The sequence below is a fragment of the Paramormyrops kingsleyae genome, chromosome 4, assembly GCF_048594095.1.
Source record: "Paramormyrops kingsleyae isolate MSU_618 chromosome 4, PKINGS_0.4, whole genome shotgun sequence".
NCBI lineage: Eukaryota > Metazoa > Chordata > Actinopteri > Osteoglossiformes > Mormyridae > Paramormyrops > Paramormyrops kingsleyae.
The window spans coordinates 2,342,586-2,370,250 of NC_132800.1; the positions used below are offsets into that span (position 1 = coordinate 2,342,586).

Here is a 27,665-nt window from a genome sequence, read left to right on the forward strand (position 1 = left end):
GATAGGTAAGAGGTATTTTGCTGTGCAATGTGCAAGAGGCCTGAGGTATGTGCCAATGATTTGGACAGGGTGAAGCAGTACTTAGAGGCATTGAGTATTGTCCTGATTTAGGAGCATTATGACCTGGGGGAAAAAGCTCCTCTTTAACCTTTCCGTTCTGGGATGCATTTCCCAAGACCATAGTGGAGCAACACTGTTGTAAAGTTGCGTAGTTCGAACTACAGTTCTTGAGCTGTAGTTAGAAGCTTAGTCCCGGGTAAATACATCAGCGATGGTGGAAAATGCAGTCTAATAAGGGTATAGTCACCGTGTAAGTAAGAAATTTAATAATCTTTCATAACTAATAAGGAATAATTTAGCTCTACAATCACATATAATGTGAAGTTGTCTGAAAATGTAGTTTGAAACGTAATTGTTGTGTGGGTCTCTGGTCATAAGTATGGTAACTGTCGGTAGTGAGCAATAGGGACACCTTGCTGGGTGATGCGGGAAGAATCCTCTGTGTGACCCATCTGTACATTGACGTCGAAATTCAACTCACCAGTGGCACTTGCACTCTCATCTAGCACATATTGTATGTTCTAGTCACTCTTTGGCTTCTTCTCATGTTTAGAAACATGTGTGAACAGTTTTGAGTCATTGTGTTTAAATGATGACTACTGTATGGTGGCTGTGCTGAACTTCTGCAGCCTGTGTTTTCTATTTTGCATCAAAGTTCACCACAGTGCAAAATGTGTTTTGATGAATGGGAATGTGTTTAGAGTTTTGCTCAAATCTGCAAATTGTGTTTAAAGTTTCACCAGAAGAGTGATTGATTCAATAAATGAGTTTTGGCAATTGGAAATTTTGTTCCAAGAATGAGGTTTAGTCTTTTAGCAATTCAGAAAAACTGTAAAAGAAACATAAGGCAAGGTAAACTTTAACTTACCAAAGCTCCTTGGGGCGGTCAAACCAGATGTGTCCAGTTTATACAGATACTGCACAGTTAGGGGTAAAAGGCTGTTATGGGCAGGGTTAATCAATTGTACAGTTGTGCTTAAAATGGGGGTATAAAATCCTTCAAATACTACAAAAGTTATGTAAGAGAACTTTTGTTTTTTGTTTTGTAAACAAGTACACCTACTGTGACGGCCCTTTCGGTCTGTCAGTCCCGCCCGCTCGTTACCTGTGTTCTTGTCCCTGTCTGAGTAGGTGATCAGGCGCAGGTGTGCCGTGTGAAGCGCTAATTGGGAGGGGTATGAAAAGACCTGAGGCTACTCTGGAAGAGGCCCCCCACTTTTGTCCCTCCTGTGGCACTTTGGATGGGTTATGTTTTTGGATATCTTTAGACTTTTGCTTTATTTACCTATTTTTGACTTTGTGTCTACTTATGGTTTTCTTTAAATAAATATTTTAATTGATTATTTGATTGCGTGGGGTTTCCTTTTATGTTGCGCTGCCGTTGAGCCAGGCGGTCGTAACATAAATTGGGGGCTCGTCCGGGATCTTTCCGTGCTGACGGGTGTAATCACCTTGGGCAGTTTAGTCGGAGTTTGTTTGGAAACCCACGCAAAATTTGTTTGTTTTGTGTGTTAAGATTTTGGTTAGCTTTTTTTCTTTTTGCCAAGGGGGGTATCATTTTTTGTATTCAGCATTATTTTTTTTTGTGTGTTGATTTTGAAAATCAGAGCAAGGGGCAGGTGTCTTGGTATGTGCGGGAGAAATTAGTGGGCGGGTTAGACTCCGTCAGAGCTATGTGAACCCCTGCTGTAGGTAAGAGCGCTTAACGCTGTTTGTTGTGTTGCCTTTTTTATTTTAGTTTGTTGTTCTTGATGTGTCGAACGCGAGGGGGGCTGCTTGCAGTTCAGTCGTATGGGGGCACATTGAAGACTAGTATGGCAATACGTAGGGTCTCTTGCTGAAGGTAGATGCGGGGTGGCTCATTTTTAGTTTGTTTCTCCCGTAACATGCGGAGATTACCTGCATTGGCGATTATTGGCTGATTAATGATTGGTGTTTTGTGAGAAATCTGGGGTAGTGTTGTGAGTTTTGGTTTTTTTTGGTTAAATTGGGGAGTTTTTTTTGTCTTTTGATATAAGTAGTCATGGATATATTGTCTGAGTTCTGCGTGGCTCCGTCTGAAAATCTTTTGGACACTATGACAAAGGAGCAGATGCGGAAAATTGCAGAGCATTATAAAATTGATCATGAGCTGCCAAAAACTGAGAAAAAACGAACTTAAAGAGTTGATTAAAATCAAATGAACAGAAATGGATATTTTATCTGTTAAACTCTTGTCGGGTATTGTTGCTTCGACAGTAGTTTCTATGCCGCTAGAGGCAGGATCTTTGCAATGCACTACCACCGCGGTTCTGACTTTTGAGCAGCAAAAAGAATTGTTGCAGATGCAAATGGAGCAAAGGCGGTTAGAAGCTCAGGAGCGTGATAAGGAAAGACAATTGGAATATGAGAAATTGAGACGTGATGAACGGATAAAAGAATTGGAATGTGCTAAATTGGAACATGAAAGGGAAAAGTTTAGAGCAAGACCTGATATTGGTCCATCAGGTGGAGATTCTGGGGATGTAGGTCTGTCCCAGATAAGGTTTCTACCCAAGTTTAACGAAAGGGATCCTGAGGTTTTCTTTTCGTTATTTGAACATGTTGCGGAAGAGAAGGGTTGGACTGATGCAGAGCGCACTCTGCTGTTGCAGAGTGTGTTCACGGGGCGGGCTCAAGAGGCATTTATAGCTCTGTCCGTGTCTGAACGTAAAAGGTATAGTTCTGTTAAGGAGGCTGTGTTACGTGCTTTTGCCTCCTGAGGCGTATAGACAGCGTTTCAGGAGCTGGAGGAAAGGTGACCGACAAACGTACATCGAGGTTGCTAGGGAGCTTACAAGTTTTTTTAATAGATGGCGCACAGCTGAAACAGTGACTACTTTTGATCACTTGTGTGACCTTATAGTCCTTGAGCAATTTAAAAACATAGTCCCGGAACGTGTAGCGACATATATTAATGAACAGAAGGTGAAAACTGCTACAGAAGCTGCAATATTGGCAGATGAGTTTATTTTGACGCATAGGAATAAACAAAAGGAGTATGGACAGCATAACTTTAATGAACACAGGCCCATTAGTTACCAACGTGTTGTGGGTGGTCCTTCGCCTAGGTGGGGGCAGTCAGCTCGCAGTAGGGATCCTCAGACCCAATGCAATTATTGCTTAGAGTTTGGGCATTGGAAAAATGAGTGTCCAACGCTGCGAAGTAAGAGGAAAAATCGTCCCACTTCCGATAAAGCTGTGTTGTGTGCTGTGCCTGTCCTTTACTCTGGTCATACAGTTAACACTGATGTTCCATCTAGTAATTGTGCCTCTGCAGGTGTACCAGATTGTGACGTACCTGGTGTGCGTGTGGATGGTCTGCCTTCTGTTGAGAGTGACCCCTGTGAGGAGCTGGTTATGGACAGCTATGGTCCGTTTCTTACAGATGGTTTTGTTTCCCTACCCGGTAGTTCAGAAAAGGTAGCGGTGAAGATTCTACGGGACACGGGAGCATCTGAAACTTTTGTGACACAATCTGTTTTGCCTTTTTCTTTTAGGTCCAGCACGGGAAAATCTGTTTTGATTCGTGGGATTGGCATGACCACTTTATCAGTGCCTCTCCACAGGTTAGTGGTGCATTCCAATCTGGTGCAAGGCGAAGTAGTAGTAGCCGTGCGCCCTTCGCTGCCTGTGGAGGGGGTTGATGTGATTTTGGGAAATAACTTGGCTGGGGGACGTGTGTGGCCTAGTGTTCCACCTCCGCCAGTAGTGGCTGATCATCCTGTGGAGGCAGAGAAGACTGACTGTGCTGTAGAATTCCCTGACGTGTTCAGTGCGTGTGCTGTAACCAGAGCGAGAAGTCGCGCGCAGGAGGTGGATGTGTCAGTGGGGTTAGATAACCGACCTCCTGCAGTTTTACAGTCGCCTACTTGGCCACTTTGTTTAAAACGCGGTGATTTGATTTTGGCTCAGAAGGAAGACAAGGGGCTTACCGAGCTAATTGGTAGTGCGTCGCCAGCTGATGAGATGGAAAATGCGGAGCATGGGTATTTCTTACTTGATGGGTTACTGGTGCGTAAATGGGTGCAGCATGATGGTGAGTTAGATGTGTGTTGTGCAAATTGTAATACCTGACTCTTTCAAAGCTGTAGTGTTGAAGACTGCTCATGGGGATGTAGCTGGGCATTTTGGGGTTCGTAAGACCTATAATCGGTTATTGCAGCATTTTTATTGGCACCACATAAAGGATGTTGCAGAATTCATTAAGACCTGTCACGTATGTCAGGTAGCCGGTAAGCCAAATCAGTGTATTATACCGGTACCTCTCCATCCAATCCCAGCTATAGGTCGGCCTTTTGAATATCTTTTGATTGTGTTGGCCCACTGCCTCCATCAAAGACTGGCTGTGTGTATCTGTTGACAGTTGGGTGCCAGGCTACTAGATACCCGGCAGCGTACCCATTGTGATCCATTACCACCAGGTCCATTGTAGGAGCCCTATCTCAGTTTATTTCCATCTTTGGAATTCCCAAAGTTATCCAAAGTGACAGAGGTAGTAATTTTACATCTACTATGTTTGCTCAAGTGTTAAAACAATTACATGTTAAACATAGGTTGAGCAGTGCGTATCACCCGCAGAGCCAAGGTGCTCTGGAGCGGTTTCATTCTACTCTTAAGTCCTTGTTGCGTACCTATTGTGTAGAGCTAAATCGTGATTGGGGGGAGGGCCTTCCGTGGCTGTTGCTGGCAGCTCGGGAAGTCACCCAAGACAGCACGGGATTTAGTCCTAATGATTTAGTTTTTGGACATAAGGTCCGTGGTCCGCTTTCAGTTTTAAAGGACGGCGCTAATGAAGCAGAGCCTCCGGTTAGCTTGCTTGACTATGTTCAGGGTTTCCGACGGAAATTGTTTCTTTCGTGTGAATTGGCAAGTAAAAACTTGTTAAAAGCACAAGGAAAGATGAAAAAGCTGTTTGATCGTAAGGCAGGGAGCAGGGTTTTTAGAGAGGGTGATCAAGTATTGGCGTTGTTGCCCATGCAGGGATCGCCCTTTAAAGCGAAGTACTCTGGCCCATATTCTGTTGTTCGTCAGGTCACGGAGCAGGATTATCTTGTTGCAACACCAGATCGGAAGAAAACCTTGCAACTTTGTCATATTAACCTACTAAAGCCTTATTACCTTCAGCGTTTTACATCGGAGCTCTTATGATGGGGGTGTGTTGGCTGCGTTGGCTGTAGGTGGGGTGCCGTTTGTGTCTTCTCAGGTGGTAGCTGAGGATGACTAATTCGCTCCTGATGATTCTGTGTTGCCCAGGCTTAAAAACTCAGAATTGCTCAAAGATTTGGATGCTCTGTTGGTCCATACCAGTTCTTATTACTAATTCAACATCGTCTATAACTAATATATATATAACTGAAGCTGATGTTTTGCAAAGCCTAGCTAAGCTCAAAATAAATAAATCACAGGGCCCTGATGGCATCTTACCTATAGTGTTAAAAGAGATGAGGGATATTATTTGCCGACCCTTAACATTACTGTTTCAAAAATCCTTATCTGAAGGTGTGGTACCTTCTGATTGGAAGCATGCCAACATAACGCCCATTTTCAAAAAAGGGGATAGAAGTAATTTGTCAAACTATAGGCCAATCAGTCTAACTTGTATAACTGGTAAAGTTATGGAGGCTATAATCAAAGAGAAAATGGTAGATTACCTGGACTCAAATAACATTTTGAGGGATAGCCAGCATGGATTTAGGAGAGGTAGATCCTGTTTAACAAATCTGTTGGAGTTTTTTGAGGAAGCTACTCAGGAAGTTGATGATAAGAAGGCCTATGATGTCATCTATTTAGATTTCCAAAAGGCTTTTGATGTTGTTCCCCACAAGAGGCTCTCACTTAAACTCAAAGCGACAGGTATTTTAGGAACTGTAGCGACTTGGATTGATAACTGGTTAACGGATAGGAAGCAGCGAGTAGTTATAAGAGGCTCGATGTCACAGTGGGCCTGCGTTCATAGTGGGGTACCGCAGGGTTCAATTTTAGGACCACTTTTGTTCCTAATTTACATAAATGATATAGACACCAATATATACAGTAAACTGGTGAAATTTGCAGATGACACCAAGGTGGGTGGTGTAGCAGATACTGAACTAGCGGCTCAGCAGCTACAGCGGGATCTTAATTTAATTAGTGACTGGGCTGACACCTGGCAGATGAAATTTAACATAGACAAATGTAAGGTACTCCATGTAGGGAGCAGAAATATAAAGTACAGGTATTTTATGGGACCTACTGAAATAAAGGTAGCTGATTATGAGAAAGACCTTGGTGTGTATGTTGATGCTTCCATGTCTCATTCTCGCCAGTGTGGGGAAGCAATAAAAAAGGCCAATAGGATGTTGGGGTACATCTCCAGGTGTGTGGAGTTTAAGTCAAGGGAGGTAATGCTAAGATTATACAATTCCTTGGTGAGACCTCACCTAGAATATTGTGTACAGGTTTGGTCACCATATCTTAAAAAGGACATAGCGGCCTTAGAAAAGGTGCAGCGTAGGGCCACAAGAATGATTCCTGGTCTTAGAGGAATGTCATACGAGGAAAGGTTATTTGAGCTAAATCTGTTCAGCCTCAAGCAAAGGAGACTGAGGGGGGACATGATCCAGGTCTATAAGATTCTAACAGGTTTGGATGCTGTTCAACCGAATAGTTACTTCAGCATTAGTTCAAATACAAGAACTCGTGGCCATAGGTGGAAATTAGCGGGAGAACATTTCAAACTGGATTTAAGGAAGCACTTCTTTACACAGCGTGTAGTCAGAGTATGGAATAGTCTTCCTGATAACGTAGTGCAAGCTGAATCCTTGGGTTCCTTTAAATCAGAGCTAGATAAGATTTTAACAACTCTGAGCTATTAGTTAAGTTCTCCCCAAGCGAGCTCGATGGGCCGAATGGCCTCCTCTCGTTTGTATAGTTCTTATGTTCTTATGTTCTATATAACGGGTGAACAGCGTGAAGAATTAAAATCTGTTATTTTGTCTTTTCCCTCTTTGTTCTTTGATAGGCCTACATGCACGGACTGGATACAACATGACATCTCCTTGGTTGGTGATGTTAACCCTATTAGGCAACGCTTTTATCGCGTTTCACCAGCCAAGCAGAGGATTCTAGATGCTGAGGTCCAGTTTCTGTTGGACAACGGGTTAGCAAAACCGTCATATTCTAGCTGGGCATCCCCGTGTTTACTTGTTGGAAAACCAGACGGTACCTATCGGTTCTGTACGGATTATCGCAAGTTGAATATGGTGACTAAGCCTGACTCTTTCCCACTTCCCAGAATGGATGACTGTATAGATCTGGTTGGGTCAGCTCGCTATGTCAGTAAATTTGACCTCCTAAAGGGGTATTATCAGGTTCCTTTAACACCTAGGGCTCAGGAGATATCAGCTTTTGTGACACCATCCGGCCTACATTCTTATTCTGTTATGAGTTTTGGGCTTAGGAATGCTCCATCTACATTCCAAAGACTTATGAATCGGGTTATTTCTGGTCTGGATGGATGTGCTGTCTATTTGGATGATTGTATTGTGGTAGCTGATACCTGGGAACAACACCTAAGCAGGATTCAGGCTTTGTTTACTTGACTAGTGGAGGCTAAGCTGACAGTTAATTTGGCTAAATGCGAGTTTGCACAGGCTACCGTAGTCTATCTGGGGAAGGTGGTGGGACAGGGGCAGGTGAGGCCTGTGCGTGCGGAAGTGCTGGCCATTGACGCTTTCTCTCCTCCTAGCACCAAAAAGGACTTGCGACGTTTTTTAGGAAGGTAGGTTATTACAGGGGATTTTGTTCCAATTTTTCATCTGTGGTGGCTCCCCTAACTGACTTGTTAAAGGAGAATGTCAAGTTCACCTGGTCTCCTGTCTGTCAACAAGCTTTTGATCAGGTGAAGATGTTACTGAGTTCAGCCCCTGTGCTGGCTGCACCGAGGCTTGATAAGCCTTTCCAGCTACAGGTGGATGCAAGCCATGTGGGAGCAGGGGCTGTGCTTTTGCAAGAAGATGACCAGGGTGTTGACAAGCCTGTCAGTTATTTTTCACGGAAATTTAACAAACACCAGTTGCGGTATTCCACCATTGAAAAGGAGGCACTGGCGTTGGTTTGGGCTCTGCAACATTTTGATGTTTATGTTGGGGGCGGTTTGCATCCGGTGGTGGTGTATTCAGATCATAACCCGCTTACCTTTTTGCATTCTCTGCAGGGCCCAAACCAGCGCCTGGTGCAGTGGGCTTTGTTTTTGCAGCCATATGCCTTGATAATATGCCACATTCGTGGTGTGGATAATGTATTGGCGGACGCCTTTGCAGGGTAGGTTTGCCTGTCGTGTCTCACTCTTTCCTGTTTGTCTCCCAGGTTCTGTCCTCCTTAAACTGCTTTCCAGGCGCTGGGATTGCTGGAGTTCAGGACTTTGGGGAGGTAGCAGGGAGATGTGGGGATGATGATCTTGTCTTTCGGATCTTGTAGTTGCATTGTATTAGTGGTATGGTGGATGTTTTGGTATGGCTCATGTTTTTTATTGTTCATGTTTAATGTTAGAGTCCCACTAGGGGCCTCTGTTTTAAGGGGGATGGTGTGACGGCCCTTTCGGTCTCAGTCCCGCCCGCTCGTTACCTGTGTTCTTGTCCCTGTCTGAGTAGGTGATCAGGCGCAGGTGTGCCGTGTGAAGCGCTAATTGGGAGGGGTATGAAAAGACCTGAGGCTACTCTGGAAGAGGCCCCCCACTTTTGTCCCTCCTGTGGCACTTTGGATGGGTTATGTTTTTGGATATCTTTAGACTTTTGCTTTATTTACCTATTTTTGACTTTGTGTGTACTTATGGTTTTCTTTAAATAAATATTTTAATTGATTATTTGATTGCGTGGGGTTTCCTTTTATGTTGCGCTGCCGTTGAGCCAGGTGGTCGTAACACTACTCTTACAGTTTTAGACTTAACAGGTTTTAAAGAATTTTGTATTACATTACATTACATTACATTATATTAACATGACTATAGCGAATGTCTGTCAGCCCCTTTTGACAGAATGGCCTTATAGCTATGTTTTCATAGAATCTGAGCCGGAAAAGTCAGATTGCTATGCCAAGAGTACAACTAATTTGAGAATGCAAAAAACAGTGTTTGTGAAGTCATTTGAAGACTGAATTGTTACAGTGGGAAAAAAAACACAACGGCACAATAAAGGGCAAGTGACTCAGGCAAAGTCAGTCAGAAGGGTGTGTGAACATGATTGGCAAACTGGGTGATAAGTATAATGATGAATGCCTGCTCACCAGTAAGTTTATGCTTATTTCCTTACAGTATCTCTTGAGGAGGTCTGCCAATGGTGTGGACAGTTTCAAAATGAAGATGGTGACTGGGTGAGGAAATTACTGTAGTCATTTGATAGATGGGAAAATATGGCTACTTGTCCTAAACTGTATGTTGTTAATCCCACTGTAGATACTCTGTGATGGATGCCAGAGGTGGCAACACCGTGTCTGTACTGGCATGACCAAGAGCCAATTCAAACACAACAAATGTTAAACGGTATTGCACAGCTTGTGAAGTGAAGTCTTCTTTATAAAAACGCAGCCCCACTACAGTAGTATGCCAAAGTCTGCAACCGCTTGTTAATTTAGCATTTATTCCAACTTTTGACCTTTTATTTTTAACCCCTTCGTTGAGCCAATGCATTTATTTGAAAACAGTGTTACAGGGGACACAGTAATAAAAATCAAGTTTTTATTCTAGCTTGGCTTTACTTTTCTGAGTTTGTTTGTTAAAGTTCCCATGTCAGTCGTCTTATTGAGTAATTTGCGTAATGTACTTCACTCGCCAAAGTTGCAAAATAAATGTGTATACTTCATATATAGTAGAACAGACATGCGTCAAGTTTTCTTCATGTTCGTGTAGGTGGCCTTGAAAAGGGACATTTTGTGTCTCAGTGATGGCTCAGTATCTGGTGGGCCACACTTTGTTCTTCATCACCTGCCTGCACCATGTTGGCATTGAGTGAACCAGTTTGATGAGGTGATCATGGCTGATAACATGATTCCAGGCTGCAATGAGTGACTCAATCAACTCATGTTTTGATTTTGGATGTCTCTTGGATATCTCCAAAGCCACCTTGTGCCACAAGTTCTCAATGAGATTCAGATTGGGAGATTGGGCAAGCCACTCAATTGATCGATGTTGTTCTGATGCTTCCAGTTGATCACCTGTTTGGAGCAATGGCACGGTGCATTGTCATCTTGGAACAGGAACCGGCCTTTAAACAGTTTCTGCACTGACGGCACCATACACTTTTGCAGTACTGTGATGTACTTGGTCCCACTTACCATTCCATCAAAGATGTGCAGATGTCCGACGCCACTGGCAGCTATGCAGCCCCAGACCATGACCTTCAAAGGATGCTTCACAGTGAGGTTGAGGCACTCAGGCTTGAACTCCTCTCCAGGAAGCCTCCTCACATAGGTGTCGGCCTGGCTACCAAACAGGCAGAAAGTGCTTTCATCGCCAGAAAGCACCTTTTCCCATCGTTTCACATGTCTAGCGTGAGTTCTTCCGTGTCCAGTCAATCTGGTTGCACCTTTGGACATCAGTCATCAGTGGCTTGTTGCGTGCCTTGCAACCCTGCAGACCAAACTGCGGGAACCAGCAACAAACTGTTGATGAGGTGACACTGACATGACACGGTGAGGTTAACTTGTGACTTCTCAATGGAATGCGTCAAAGTGCATGATCCTAGCCTGATTTTGATGCATGTGGATGACCAGACTGAGGCGTGTCTGCCACCAAACTCGCTTTCTTCTCATGTACAATCTTTACAAGTGCTCTGTGACTGCTGCTGACTTTGTTAGTAATCTGGCAGCATGAAAATCCATGAAAATTTGTTGTTCCAAGGAATATTTCTTAAATAATAGTTTTTCATTTTTAATTCTTCATTCTGCAAATGCGGATTTGTTTAATAAATGGTGTTGTTCACAAATCTACAAAAAGTAATTTGAGAACATGACAATTTGCTACTTTTCATGGTTCAAGGGCCCATAAACATGCACTTATCTAGTTGAAGCTGGATTTGAACCAGCAACCTCTGGATTACAAGGCCACATACTTAGACTACTGAGCTATACACTTACACTGAACTAGCTTAAGTTGTAACTTTTCAAGTGGAATGAATTGCAATGTACCTGACTATAATACTCATTAAGGTCAGTTTATTTACAGTTCCTACTTTCAAGAGCCAGCCAGCCAATCTAATTAATTTTTAAGTATTTCTCCTATAATATGTAATACACGTTGAAGTTAATTTCCAGGTAAGCATTTCAGGCAAGGCAGTGCTCATTGACACAGATTATAAAGTTTGTTTCACTCTGCAGCTCCTGGACCTGCCCACTCTCCTGAAGACCAATAGCTCTGATGTATATTTGCATAGCATGACAGGGTACTGCCTTTGTTTTAACCTTTCACCATGATTTAAGCCAGCAATATTTCAATTGCTGACACAGATCTTTAGCCTAAAAGCTATTACTCTGGGCCAACAAATGGTTAACAATACATGGAAGAGACATATCTGTGGCATTCCATTTTCAGTTGCGGTGGGTTTCTAAATTTGGGCTTCCAAAAATCAAGCCTAAAAAAAATATTAAATATTAAATGAGCAAATTGATTTGATTTGTCCTTCTATCCCACCTTGTGCTCTAAAAGCAATGAGGCTGCCATACCTAATATCTGCTCTATGGAAATACACTCCCATAGCCACTAGGGGAGCTCTCACCTTCTTTCACAATTGTGTTGTGCAGTCTAACAAATGGCCCTTAAGCCATGAACAGTAGTGAATGTAGTGAATTACTATGTTCTCACATTACTTTTTGTAGTTTTGTGAACAACACAATTTATTAAACAAATAAATATGCATTGGCAGAATGAAGAATTACAAATGAAAATGAACTATTATTTAAGAAATATTCCTTGGAACAACAAATTTTCATGGATTTTCATGCTGCCAGATTACTAACAAAGTCGACTGCAGTCACAGAGCACTTGTAAAGATTCTACAAAAGAAGAAAGTGAGTTTGGTGGCAGACACGCCTCGGTCTGGTCATCCACAAGCATGACAATCATGCTAGGATCATGCACTTTGACGCATTCCATTGAGCAATTGCAAGTTGACCTCACCTCAGCTACTGCGTGAGTGGTCAGACAGCTGCCATGTCAGTGTCACCTCATCAACAGTTTTGTCGCCGGTGCCCGCAGTTTGGTCTGTGGGGTTGCAAGGCACACAACAAGCCACTGATGACTGATGTCCAAAGGTGCAACCGGGTTGACTGGACACGGAAGAACTCACGCTGGACATGTGAAAGGTCCATGTGAAAAGGTGCTTTCCGGCGATGAAAGCACTTTCTGCCTGTTTGGTAGCCAGGCAGACACCTATGTGAGGAGGTTTCCTGGAGAGGAGTTCAAGCCTGAGTGCCTCAACCTCACTGTGAAGCATCCTTTGAAGGTCATGGTCTGGGGCTGTATGGCTGCCAGTGGCGTCGGACGTCTGCACATCGTTGACGGCATGGTCAGTGGGACCAAGTACATCACAGTACTGCAAAAGTGTATGGTGCCGTCAGTGCAGCAGCTGTTTACAAGCTGGTTCTTGTTCCAAGGTGACAATGCACCGTGCCATTGCTCCAAACAGGTGATCAACTGGAAGCATCAGAACAACATCGATCAATTGACTGGCTTGCCCAATCTCCCGATCTGAATCCGATTGAGAACTTGTGGCACAAGGTGGCTTTGGAGATATCCAAGAGACATCCAAAATCAAAACATGAGTTGATTGAGTCACTCAATGCAGCCTGGAATCATGTTATCAGCCATGATCACCTCATCAAACTGGTTCACTCAATGCCAACATGGTGCAGGCAGGTGATGAAGAACAAAGTGTGGCCCACCAGATACTGAGCCATCACTGAGACACAAAAAGTCCTTTTTCAAGGCCACCTACATGAACATGAAGAAACCTTGACGCATGTCTGTTCTACTATATATGAAGTATACACATTTATTTTGCACCTTTGGCCAGAGAAATACATTACGCATATTACTCAATAAGACAATTGACATGGGAGCTTTAACAAACAAACTCAGAAAAGTAAATCCAAGCTAGAATAAAAACTTGATTTTTATTACTGTGTCCCCTGTAACACTGTTTTCAAATAAATATATTGGCTCAACGAAGGAGTTAAAAGTAAAAGGTCAAAAGTTGGAATAAATGCTAAATTAACAAGCGGTTGCAGACTTTTGCATACCACTGTAGTGTGGCTGCGTTTTTATAAAGAAGACTCCTCTTCACAAGCTTTGCAATAAATATTAAAAGTAGACACTGTAAAAGGCCTACCATTAGTGGTCTGTATTTGAATGCTAGGAGTATTAGAAACAAAATTAATGACTTAGAGGCTTTAATTTCTTCAGACAATTACGACATTATAGGAATAACTGAAACATGGATGAGTGACAATGATGGTGATGAATATAATATGGATGGTTATACGTTGTTCCGTAGAGACCGGATAGGCAAGAAGGGAGGTGGTGTTGCAGTATATGTAAAAGAAAACTTGCAGGCAAGGGATCTCACTGATAAAAATAAAAATTCAGAAGCTGTATGGATCAAACTTGATGCTAAAGATTCAAATGGCCTAATTGTCGGGGTTTGTTATAGGGCACCTAATGTAGCTGTAGAGGAAAGCAGAATATTATATGATGATATCAGGATTATGAGTAATAAAAATGATGTGGTGGTTATGGGTGATTTTAATTTACTTGGGATACAGTGGGACACAGTCTCTGGCTCTTCTGTAAATTAACTTGAGATGGTGGAATTAGTACAGGATTGTTTTTTTACTCAGTTTGTTAATACTCCTACCAGGGGAGAAGCCCTTCTTGATCTCGTGTTTTGTAATAACCAGGATAGGATTGGAAAATTAGAGGTTTTAGACCCATTGTACGGTAGTGATCATAACATGGTTAAATTCGAGGTTAATTTTAGTGTCCGAAGAGCAAATTCTAAATTAAAAGTATGCAATGTTAGGAAGGCTAACTTTAATGGTATGAGACGGAAATTAGAAACTGTAAACTGGACAGAGTTAAATAGCAAAACAGTAGAAGAGGCATGGGAATTTTTCAAAAGCACATTGTTGCAAGTGCAAGAGGACTTCATACCTGTTTCCAGCAAAACTAAATCTAGGAAACGACAACCAAGGTGGTTTACTAAGGAAATTAAGAATAAAGTCAGGAGGAAAAGAGCTCTGTTCCACAACTGGAAAATAACTAATGATTTCAAAATCAAGCAGGAGTATCTAAGTCTACAGGCAGAATTAAAAAATGACATTAGGCTATCAAAGAGGGATGTAGAAAGAAAAATTGCATTGGAGGCTAAGCATGACAGTAAAGGTTTCTTCCAATATTTTAACTCCAAGAGAGCACTAAAAGCTGAAATCACTAATTTGCAGGATAGTAAGGGCCTTATAATTGATAACGAAATTGATATGGTAAACGAGTTTAATGATTATTTTTCAAGGGTGTTCACAATAGAGAACACAAGTAACTTACCACCAATTAATACGAATACAGCATCGTCTATGACCAATATATGTATAACTGAGGTTGATGTGATACTAAGCCTAGCTAAACTCAAAATAAATAAATCGCAGGGGCCTGATGGCATCTTACCTTTAGTCTTGAAAGAGATGAGGGATATTATTAGCCAACCTCTGACTTTAATATTCCAGAAATCGTTATCTGCGGGTGTGGTACCATCAGATTGGAAGCATGCTAATATAACACCCATATTCAAAAAAGGGGATAGAAGTAATCCAGCAAACTATAGGCCAATCAGTTTAACTAGCATTACTGGAAAAATAATGGAAGCTATAATTCAAGTGAAAATGGTAGATTACCTAGATGCAAATAACATTATAAAGGATAGCCAACATGGATTTAGGAGAGGTAGATCCTGCTTAACGAATCTGCTTGAGTTCTTTGAGGAAGCTACAAGTGAAATTGATCACAAAAAGGCCTATGATGTGATTTACTTAGATTTTCAGAAAACCTTTGATGTTGTCCCCCACAAACGGCTCTTGTTAAAGCTTAAAGCTGCAGGAATTTTAGGAACTGTGGCAGCTTGGATCAAAAACTGGCTAACTGATAGGAAGCAGCGAGTAGTTATTAGAGGCACTATGTCACAGTGGGCCTCCGTTTATAGTGGGGTACCGCAGGGTTCAATTTTAGGACCTCTATTGTTCCTAATTTACATTAATGATATTGACACGAATACATACAGTAAACTGGTTAAATTTGCAGACGACACTAAGGTGGGCGGGGTAGCAGATACTAATCTAGCAGCAGAGAGGCTTCAACGGGATCTAGATTTAATTAGCGAATGGGCTGATACTTGGCAGATGAAATTTAACACAGATAAATGTAAGGTAATCCATGCAGGGAGCAGAAATATACAGTACAGATATTTTATGGGTTCCACTGAAATAAAGGTAGCTGATTACGAGAAAGATCTCGGTATGTATGTTGATGCTTCCATGTCCCACTCTCGCCAATGTGGGGAAGCAATAAAAAAGGCGAACAGAATGTTGGGTTATATCTCTAGATGTGTGGAGTTTAAGTCAAGGGAGGTGATGTTACACTTATATAATTCCTTGGTAAGACCCCACCTAGAATACTGTGTGCAGGTTTGGTCACCATACCTCAAGAAGGACATTGCTGCCTTAGAAAAGGTGCAACGAAGAGCTACGAGAATGATTCCTGGTCTTAGAGGAATGTCTTACGAGGAGAGGTTAGCGGAACTGAAACTGTTCAGCCTTGAGCAAAGGAGACTAAGGGGGGATATGATTCAAGTCTATAAGATTCTAACGGGTCTGGATGCTGTTCAGCCAAATGACTATTTCAATATTAGTCTAAATACTAGAACTCGTGGCCATAAGTGGAAATTAGCGGGAGAACATTTTAAAACAAATTTGAGGAAGCACTTCTTTACACAGCGTGTAGTCAGAGTATGGAATAGTCTTCCTGCTATTGTAGTGGAAGCTAAAACCATGGGTTCCTTTAAATCAGAGCTAGATAAGATTTTAACAACTCTGAGCTATTAGCTAAGTTCTCCCCAAACGAGCTTGATGGGCCGAATGGCCTCCTCTCGTTTGTAAATTTCTTATGTTCTTATGTTCTTAATACCATTTAACATTTGTTATGTGTTTGAATTGGCTCTTGGTCATGCCAGTACAGACACGGTGTTGCCACCTCTGGCATCCATCACAGAGTATCTACAGTGGGATTAACAACATACAGTATAGGACAAGTAGCCATATTTTCACATCTATCAAATGACTACAGTAATTTTCCTCACCCAGTCACCATCTTTATTTTGAAACTGTCCACACCATTGGCAGACCTCCTCAAGAGATACTGTAAGGAAATAAGCATAAACTTACTGGTGAGCAGGCATTCATCATTATACTTATCACCCAGTTTGCCAATCATGTTCACACACCCTTCTGACTGACTTTGCCTGAGTCACTTGCCCTTTATTGTGCTGTTGTGTTTTTTTTCCACTGTAACACAATTCAGTCTTCAAATGACTTCACAAACACTGTTTTTTGCATTATCTCAAATTAGTTGTACTCTTGGCATAGCAATCTGACTTTTCCGGCTCAGATTCTATGAAAACATAGCTATAAGGCCATTCTGTCAAAAGGGGCTGACAGACATTCGCTATAGTCATGTTAATATAATATAATATAATATAATACAAAATTCTTTAAAACCTGTTAAGTCTAAAACTGTAAGAGTAGGTGTACTTGTTTACAAAACAAAAAACAAAAGTTCTCTTACATAACTTTTGTAGTATTTGAAGGATTTTATACCCCCATTTTAAGCACAACTGTACAATTGATTAACCCTGCCCATAACAGCATTTTACCCCTAACTGTGCAGTATCTGTACAAACTGGACACATCTGGTTTGACCGCCCCAAAGAGCTTTGGTAAGTTAAAGTTTACCTTGCCTTATGTTTCTGTTACAGTTTTTCTGAATTGCTAAAAGACTAAACCTCATTCTTGGAACAAAACTTCAAATTGCCAAAACTCATTTATTGAATCAATCACTCTAGATGTGTGGAGTTTAAGTCAAGGGAGGTGATGTTACACTTATATAATTCCTTGGTAAGACCCCACCTAGAATACTGTGTGCAGGTTTGGTCACCATACCTCAAGAAGGACATTGCTGCCTTAGAAAAGGTGCAACAAAGAGCTACGAGAATGATTCCTGGTCTTAGAGGAATGTCTTACGAGGAGAGCTTAGCGGAACTGAAACTGTTCAGCCTTGAGCAAAGGAGACTAAGGGGGGATATGATTCAGGTCTATAAGATTCTAACGGGTCTGGATGCTGTTCAGCCAAATGACTATTTCAATATTAGTCTAAATACTAGAACTCGTGGCCATAAGTGGAAATTAGCGGGAGAACATTTTAAAACAAATTTGAGGAAGCACTTCTTTACACAGCGTGTAGTCAGAGTATGGAATAGTCTTCCTGCTATTGTAGTGGAAGCTAAAACCATGGGTTCCTTTAAATCAGAGCTAGATAAGATTTTAACAACTCTGAGCTATTAGCTAAGTTCTCCCCAAACGAGCTTGATGGGCCGAATGGCCTCCTCTCGTTTGTAAATTTCTTATGTTCTTATGTTCTTAATACCATTTAACATTTGTTATGTGTTTGAATTGGCTCTTGGTCATGCCAGTACAGACACGGTGTTGCCACCTCTGGCATCCATCACAGAGTATCTACAGTGGGATTAACAACATACAGTATAGGACAAGTAGCCATATTTTCACATCTATCAAATGACTACAGTAATTTTCCTCACCCAGTCACCATCTTTATTTTGAAACTGTCCACACCATTGGCAGACCTCCTCAAGAGATACTGTAAGGAAATAAGCATAAACTTACTGGTGAGCAGGCATTCATCATTATACTTATCACCCAGTTTGCCAATCATGTTCACACACCCTTCTGACTGACTTTGCCTGAGTCACTTGCCCTTTATTGTGCTGTTGTGTTTTTTTTCCACTGTAACACAATTCAGTCTTCAAATGACTTCACAAACACTGTTTTTTGCATTATCTCAAATTAGTTGTACTCTTGGCATAGCATTCTGACTTTTCCGGCTCAGATTCTATGAAAACATAGCTATAAGGCCATTCTGTCAAAAGGGGCTGACAGACATTCGCTATAGTCATGTTAATATAATATAATATAATATAATACAAAATTCTTTAAAACCTGTTAAGTCTAAAACTGTAAGAGTAGGTGTACTTGTTTACAAAACAAAAAACAAAAGTTCTCTTACATAACTTTTGTAGTATTTGAAGGATTTTATACCCCCATTTTAAGCACAACTGTACAATTGATTAACCCTGCCCATAACAGCATTTTACCCCTAACTGTGCAGTATCTGTACAAACTGGACACATCTGGTTTGACCGCCCCAAAGAGCTTTGGTAAGTTAAAGTTTACCTTGCCTTATGTTTCTGTTACAGTTTTTCTGAATTGCTAAAAGACTAAACCTCATTCTTGGGACAAAACTTCAAATTGCCAAAACTCATTTATTGAATCAATCACTCTAGATGTGTGGAGTTTAAGTCAAGGGAGGTGATGTTACACTTATATAATTCCTTGGTAAGACCCCACCTAGAATACTGTGTGCAGGTTTGGTCACCATACCTCAAGAAGGACATTGCTGCCTTAGAAAAGGTGCAACGAAGAGCTACGAGAATGATTCCTGGTCTTAGAGGAATGTCTTACGAGGAGAGGTTAGCGGAACTGAAACTGTTCAGCCTTGAGCAAAGGAGACTAAGGGGGGATATGATTCAGGTCTATAAGATTCTAACGGGTCTGGATGCTGTTCAGCCAAATGACTATTTCAATATTAGTCTAAATACTAGAACTCGTGGCCATAAGTGGAAATTAGCGGGAGAACATTTTAAAACAAATTTGAGGAAGCACTTCTTTACACAGCGTGTAGTCAGAGTATGGAATAGTCTTCCTGCTATTGTAGTGGAAGCTAAAACCATGGGTTCCTTTAAATCAGAGCTAGATAAGATTTTAACAACTCTGAGCTATTAGCTAAGTTCTCCCCAAACGAGCTTGATGGGCCGAATGGCCTCCTCTCGTTTGTAAATTTCTTATGTTCTTATGTTCTTAATACCATTTAACATTTGTTATGTGTTTGAATTGGCTCTTGGTCATGCCAGTACAGACACGGTGTTGCCACCTCTGGCATCCATCACAGAGTATCTACAGTGGGATTAACAACATACAGTATAGGACAAGTAGCCATATTTTCACATCTATCAAATGACTACAGTAATTTTCCTCACCCAGTCACCATCTTTATTTTGAAACTGTCCACACCATTGGCAGACCTTCTCAAGAGATACTGTAAGGAAATAAGCATAAACTTACTGGTGAGCAGGCATTCATCATTATACTTATCATCCCGTTTGCCAATCATGTTCACACACCCTTCTGACTGACTTTGCCTGAGTCACTTGCCCTTTATTGTGCTGTTGTGTTTTTTTTCCACTGTAACACAATTCAGTCTTCAAATGACTTCACAAACACTGTTTTTTGCATTATCTCAAATTAGTTGTACTCTTGGCATAGCAATCTGACTTTTCCGGCTCAGATTCTATGAAAACATAGCTATAAGGCCATTCTGTCAAAAGGGGCTGACAGACATTCGCTATAGTCATGTTAATATAATATAATATAATATAATACAAAATTCTTTAAAACCTGTTAAGTCTAAAACTGTAAGAGTAGGTGTACTTGTTTACAAAACAAAAAACAAAAGTTCTCTTACATAACTTTTGTAGTATTTGAAGGATTTTATACCCCCATTTTAAGCACAACTGTACAATTGATTAACCCTGCCCATAACAGCATTTTACCCCTAACTGTGCAGTATCTGTACAAACTGGACACATCTGGTTTGACCGCCCCAAAGAGCTTTGGTAAGTTAAAGTTTACCTTGCCTTATGTTTCTGTTACAGTTTTTCTGAATTGCTAAAAGACTAAACCTCATTCTTGGAACAAAACTTCCAATTGCCAAAACTCATTTATTGAATCAATCACTCTTTTGGTGAAACTTTAAACACAATTTGCAGATTTGAGCAAAACTCTAAACACATTCCCATTCATCAAAACACATTTTGCACTGTGGTGAACTTTGATGCAAAATACAAAACACAGGCTGCAGAAGTTCAGCACAGCCACCATACAGTAGTCATCATTTAAACACAATGACTCAAACTGTTCACACATGTTTCTAAACATGAGAAGAAGCCAAAGAGTGACTAGAACATACAATATGTGCTAGATGAGAGTGCAAGTGCCACTGGTGAGTTGAAGTTTGACGTCAACGTACAGATGGGTCACACAGAGGATTCTTCCCGCATCACCCAGCAAGGTGTCCCTATTGCTCACTACCGACAGTTACCGTACTTATGACCAGAGACCCACACAACAATTACGTTTCAAACATTTTCAGACAACTTCACATTATATGTGATCGTAGAGCTAAATTATTCCCTATTAGTTATGAAAAATTATACAATTTTTTACTTACACGGTGACTATACCCTTCTTAGAATGCATTTTCCACCATCGCTGACGTATTTACCCGGGACTAAGCTTCTAACTACAGCTCGTGAGTTGTTTGAAATACGCAACTTAAGGACAGTGTTTGCGAACGTTCCTTCGAACTATGGTTTTGGGAAACGCACCACAGAACGGAAAGGTTAAGGAAGAGCTTTTTCCCCCAGGTCATAATGCTCCTAAATCAGGACAATACTCAATGCCTCTAGGTACTGCTTCACACTGTCCAAATCATTGGCACATACCTCAGGCCTCTTCCACATTGCACTTATATACCTCTTACCTATCACTTATGTATAGATTATGTACAGCTGAACATTTCATATATTTTTTATTTTATTATTTTTCTTATTTTTTTCTACATTTTGTTACTCTCTTATCATGCACAGCTGCTCAGAGTGACCAGGGTTACATTCCACTACATGTTGTATGTGTACAACTGTGTACGTGACAAATAAACCTTTTGAATCTTCAATCTTCAATCTTGAATTTTCGTAAAGTACAAATTCCGACTTTTCTGGCAATATATCACATGTGCTGGGGCCTCACTTCTACGTGCCACTTCCGTGGACTTTTAGTTTAAGATTATGGATGGCAGCTTTCACATTGTTACAGTGTACAGGGCGAAATGCACATTTAGAAATCCTGCGCTGGGAACTTTCATGCACTTTCGTATAGTTCACATTGCCAGCTTTCCGGCAATATATCACATGTCCCAGCGCAGGATTTCTATGTGCCACTTCCGTGGACTTTTAGTTTAAGATTATAGATGGCAGCTTCCACATGGTTACAGTGTACAGGGCGATGTGCACATTTAGAAATCCTGTCCGGGAACTTCCATGCACTTTCGTATACACTGAAAAAAATTTGGAGTAGGATTTACTTAAAAAAAGTTAGGAAAGTTTTTTCACTTAGAAAATGTGAGTAATTTCAATAGAATTCCCAAGTAAAAACTAAACACAAGGAACTGTAGCTTTAATTAGAAAATCTCAAGTAAAGTTTACTTGGAATTTCCCAGTAAACTGTATTGACTGTTAGTTTATATATTTTACTTAAGTAATGCTTATAAATGTTTTTTTTTTTTTTTACACAATAATCCTAGTTATCTTATTTTAAATTGAGAAACCTTTACTTTAAATATTATTTTAACATTATTTGATGCTGTTTATGTATTTAAATGGTGGTCAATAAAATAACACTGACATACATTTTACTTGAATACTTTTATTTCTATGAGATTCCTTAACAGAGGAGAGCATGAAATAAAAAAATAGTAAAACTGCATCTGTTTGATGGTTCTGATAAATGGTGCACTATGGTGCATTTTACTCCAGTAAACTTTTTTAGAACAACCACACAGTGCATTAAAATGCATAAACATTTAAACATATAAAACCTTTAAATATAACAAACATTTTACAACAATCTCAGTTGCAGATATCAAATACAAAAGTGTAAAAGTGCAAATAATGTCAAACTAGTAGCTGCCTTTCATTAGCTAACTTTAATTTCAATAAGATTAAAGTAAGGGAACAAAAACATCAAGTAAAATAATAATAAAACTCTGCATCTATAGTCTCCAGCAGAATAGCATTACTTAAAATGCATAAGAATGGTTGTGTTAAACAGTACTGCAGTTGAAGTTGTAGTTTTCTGAACAACCTTTCTTGCAAAAAAAAAACAAAAACAGTAAAACAGCATAACTAGTGTAAATAAGTGCAAGTAGTGCCCAACTAGTAGATTGTCATGTATTCGGGCGGCTTGGGCACGGGAGCGAGGCATCAGGCACAAAAAAGGGGCGGACGACCCACTGGCGGCTCCGAGAACAGAAAGGGGTTTATTAAATAAAACAGAAAAAAACTACAAAACCAAAAAGGACCACGAGGGGTCAACAGCTAAAAAGGGATTAATTAACAAAAATCGTATACACATCTAACATCAACTATGAAACACAATCCACTACAGCGCGCGCGCGCACACACACAAATCAACAAGTACTACAATGAACCACTCGTGAACTGAACGGAAGCAGGAACTAAAATACTAAAGGGGTAACGAGACTAACACAGGACAGGTGAGACTAATTAACAAAGACCAGGGAAACAGGGCGCAGGTGAAACTAATAACTCAAAGGAACTAAAAACAGGGAAACTAAGAACTAACCAAGGAAACAGAAATCAACACTAGGGAATTAAACAGGTAAAGACACAAACAGGGGCACAAGGAACAAAACCAAAAACCATATACAAAATCACCAAATACAATAACTAGACAAACTCAACTGAAACACTAGGGAGCAAAATACAAAAACAGAGGGGGCGGGATTTGAACACAGGACAGAAGGGTACTCAGACAATCACATGCGCAACACATAGAACCACATGACTAGACAGGTAACCAGGGAGAACAAAGACTAACATGAAGGACGGGATGCCTGCTGGTCAAACGGGGAAGGGACACAGAAGGACCACAGCAGGGGCTGACCCTGACAGTAGATTACATTAAAAGCTTTCTATGCAGAGAGTTAACCTTTGGAGAAAATTTTAAGGAATCTAACCCAAGAAAGATTTTCTGAAACACTTCAAATGTGTTTTTCAGCTTTGGGGGATAGCCTAAGTTTAGGGAGTAAATGCAGCCCATGAGTGAAAGACATTTGTGAGATTTTTAACTCCCAGCAGCACCTCCTTTCCCTCGATGACAATGATGACATCAGATATACTGGCATCTTCCTCTTCTACAGATCTGCTCAGTACGATGATTTTCATGACATGACTGGAGAAGGTATCCTTAATCAAATCTCTGCTGACATCCTGTGAAATATACAAATCAGTACAAAGTGGTTAAAATACTGTACAGTATCACTTTTTCAAGGACAAGGACAATCTGCATAAAGACATGGTATTGATGATTGACGGCCTGCATTTCCATGTTTTAGCCTTAAGTGTTTTAATAGCTGTAGTCTTCGGTTTGACTGAAAGCTGCATTTTTTACATAACCACCTCATTCTCCGGCACCTACAGTTAAGAAACGATGCACATGTGAATGCATACTTATTGCTATCTATCTGTGAGGTGTGCTGTAATAAAGTATCGCCAACTTACCTTGAATTATAGCTTGAATAGTGAGTGCAATATCTGTAAAAGAATGTAAGAAATGTTCATGTCAGAATTAGTTTTTAACTGCTTGCAGATATCAACCACGTGTAAAGTGGATGTTGGTCAGTAAAAGAACATCATGAAATAAAATACAGGCTTTACAACTTATATAAGTTGTACACTTATATTAATTAAGATTTATTTAAACAAGCATTTAGACTTGTGTAATTGCAAAAGTGTGCAGTACAGTCACCTATATAGCTATCATACCCGATAGTATAGGTCAGAGGTCACTAACAGGCGGACCGCGGTCCGGGTCCGGACCCAGAAGCTGTCCCATACGGACCCGGACCGACAGCCAAAACATTTAGTTATTATTTAAAACCTGACGGGGCGCTTTTATTTTAACCGGCGCAGCGTTTGTAGTCTTTTCGGTAGAGGTTTAGCAGTAGAACCGCCGTTTCCCAAGCCAATGAACGTCAAACGCCTTTGACCGCCAAGCAAGACGTATAGTTCGGCGTATGCAGCCTTTGTCTGCGCTAATGTGCCATTAGTGTTACCGTGCGTTCACACCGCCGGCGGCAAGAGCGTCAAAATTCGCCCTGGCCGCCCTGCCAACGACGCTGTACAGAGATTTTTGGACGCTTTGACGTAGATTGAATGCTTGTCTTGTATTTAAAGGGGCCGCAAATCAAACAAGCTTGTTAATCTTGTGCAGACTGACCACAAGGAGGGTATAAGTAATAAGATAACCTCATGAAATATATTGAATGTGAAAGTAAGAAATTGATCGATGGAAAGAACTTTTTTGTAGTTACATGTTTTCTTTCAATTAAAAGCCATTTGTGTGGTGTGTAATTTTTATGTTCATGGTTATAAGTGCTAGTCTAATTTCAGTATTATAGGAGACATGTATTTACTAGTCTTGGTCTTTAACATCAATTAATTAATTAATAATCCAATATGTTTTGATATGTCAGAATATTCTGCAGCAGTAACAGAATTGCATGCTCTGGCGCTAAAGTCAGCTTGAAATTCCCGCTTATTTTCAGAAAATACATAACGTTAATGCACATTAGAAACTCACCAGGAACCCCAACAATCTCGGACACCTTGGTCCATGCATCATTTTTTTTATTTATGTCCCTGTATGCAAACAGGGACACGTCGTAAATTACTGGGAAACCCGCCACAGCAATTATTAACCTCTCCTCCATTCTGCATGGGACCTTCTTTGTTGCTTGATGGCGGTCGGCCATGGGAACTAATGTGGTCGGAACCAAAGTTTACAGGACTGCGTTATCTGGAATCTGCTCAAGCGGTGGACTTCTACATTTCGATTGGTTGCCGCCTAACCGCGTCATAGCTCATTACCATAAAGTTGACCTGATTTCAACTCTCCTTGACGCTCTCGCCGTCCAAGACGCGCCGCGCCGCTGCTCGCCGCCGGCTCACATTGAAAATGAATGACTTCCGGCCACTTTGACGCTCTCGCCGCCGGCGGTGTGAACGCACGGTTAATAGCAGCAGCGAAGCTGACACCCGCAAACAAAAAGCGTAATGTTCCTAACAGAGTGGCTGCGCTCTCCTGAAATCGTAAAGCTGAAAAGTTTTCAAATACAATATGTATTATATAACACGTTGGATAAATAGACGTAGTTTATTGTTGATTTCATGTTCGTTGAAGTTTCTGCATTTTAACATATGTATAAAGTAATGTTATCTGTTATATAAATATACTTATGTGAAACAAAAAATGTACGTTTTCAGGGTTGCCAAATCTCAAGCATCTGGCATGACACTCACGCTTTCAGACTCATGCTGGAAATCTTATGGCAAATCTATTTTATTCCATTATAAAACCTAAAATTAACTACGTCAAAGGTGTATTTACACGGTTAAATACAAAAGCAGACTATTTACAAGGTAAGAAGCTGTTACATGTGTGCAGACATCTCGAATTGAAAATCTCACTCCAGCCAGCTGGCCGAAGTTCTATGTCACATGACAATAAATAATGTCAAAACGTTTTTGAATTGTACTGAATTAATTTGATTGACAGTCAGGTACTGATTACATACAATGTTGATGCAACTAATAGGCTACTTAAATATATATCACACTATTAAATAGTTAGACATTATGATCTTCCGGACCTTTGCTTCAAGAATTTCTCTCTAACTGGACCTCTTTAAATTTTAGTTGAATACCCCTGGTATAGGTAAACAATATAAAGTTCAAGGTAATATTTGCCTTGTACAAGTGCATTTTAAAAACTAACGTTAATCCTGTGTGATTAATACGCGAAAATTTCAGCAGCTCGAACTTTTCTTGGACAGAATGCTCGAACACGACAGGGCAATGCCTCGAACTAAGTTTGCACGGATGTTAAAACTCCTTTTTACAATAATCGTCTGACAAGATTAAGGTCATATATAAAACTTAAGACAATTGTTTTCGACAGATATGCCGTTTGCTAATAACGAATGGTGGTGCAAATCGCAAACTCTGTCAACTACCGGTATATTAATAGTTTCATTTAGTAATTATTTAATTCTGTTATCCGTTTTGTTAAACTCTGTTTGTTAAACAAAACTAAGATTAAGTTTTAACGTTATCCAAAAATCCGTTAACACTGTTAACATGAACACTTTTAGCACTTGTAACTCGATAAAAAAGAAACGGTAGGCACAAACCACTGGGACTGCAGATAGCTTAATAACTCTACACTTTTCTGCAAACATACTTCAATTAATTACTAAGCATATTAATAACTTACCGTGGTAAAATTCACATTAGCCGTCGTGAAGTCTCTCTTCCTTTCCTCTGTGCGCGCCACTTCAAACTCGGAGCCAAAGACGCATGCGCATCAATTATCTTGCTGAACTGAGTAAATTTTACTTGAGTTGTTCATTTTTGGTGTGATTTGATTAGATGGCAAACACTAAGTAAATATTACTTAGGAGATTGTATTTAAATTTACATATGTATTTTAGAACAATAAATGACAAAGAAACTGCAAGTAATGTACTGAATTAAACATGCCATTTTTAAGTAAAAAGACAAAATAGTATTTGTTTGTAAAACATACTTAAATAATGTTTCCATTATTTACAAGGTAAAAAAATCACTTTTTACAGTGTAGTACAAATTGCGAGCTTTCCGGCAATATATCACATGTCCCGGAACAGGATTTCTACGTAGCACTTCCATGTTTCAACATAACAGATGCTTTGCAAATATCCCTTTTCTTTTATTTATTTCGTGTATTAATTCTGATAAAATGGCTTGTAGAGTGGCGACCACGTTTCTAGGTAGATATCTCACAGGAGTGGTTTCAAGCTGTACAGTATAGCTGTACTTATGAGAAAATTTAATCAGATAACACCAAAACAGTTCAATAGTGCTTGGATGTGAGATCTACAGAAATACAGAATTACAATAAAATACTGACATGTTTGGTGAAAGACATATTTATTTATTGATTTATTATGATTTATTTTATTCGTCAGGAACAGGCATCCATGAACAGTGACGTTGGTAGCCATGGACATCCACATCTGTCTGACGGGAAAAGAGAGGGGAAAAATGCAGATTATCCTCGACCAGAGAACGCTCAACAGATAACATATAGAACATTTTCACATGTTTAACAAATTAACAACGAAATTAATGTTAACATTAAGAACAATACGATTTCGGACATCCGTATTGTACTGACTGCGCAGTTGCACCGCAATGCTGAGCTCCTCGAATTTCTTTTATGTTTACGTCCGGCAGAATCCGCATTTTACCCTCACCCAAAAA

General features: G+C 40.3%; 1 protein-coding gene and 1 long non-coding RNA gene across 2 annotated transcripts in view; one reads left to right on the plus strand and one right to left on the minus strand.

Moving 5' to 3' along the window:
- LOC111844380 (uncharacterized) overlaps positions 1 to 27,665 on the plus strand; it is a 560,559-nt gene that overhangs the window by 370,566 nt on the left and 162,328 nt on the right. The gene's annotated exons all lie outside the window — the stretch shown is intronic.
- LOC111840393 (uncharacterized) lies at positions 21,972 to 26,770 on the minus strand. The gene is made up of 3 exons (XR_011989795.1): positions 26,638 to 26,770; positions 23,865 to 23,897; positions 21,972 to 23,573 (listed from the first exon to the last, which is right to left on the minus strand). It is a non-coding gene; the product is annotated as an uncharacterized lncRNA (long non-coding RNA).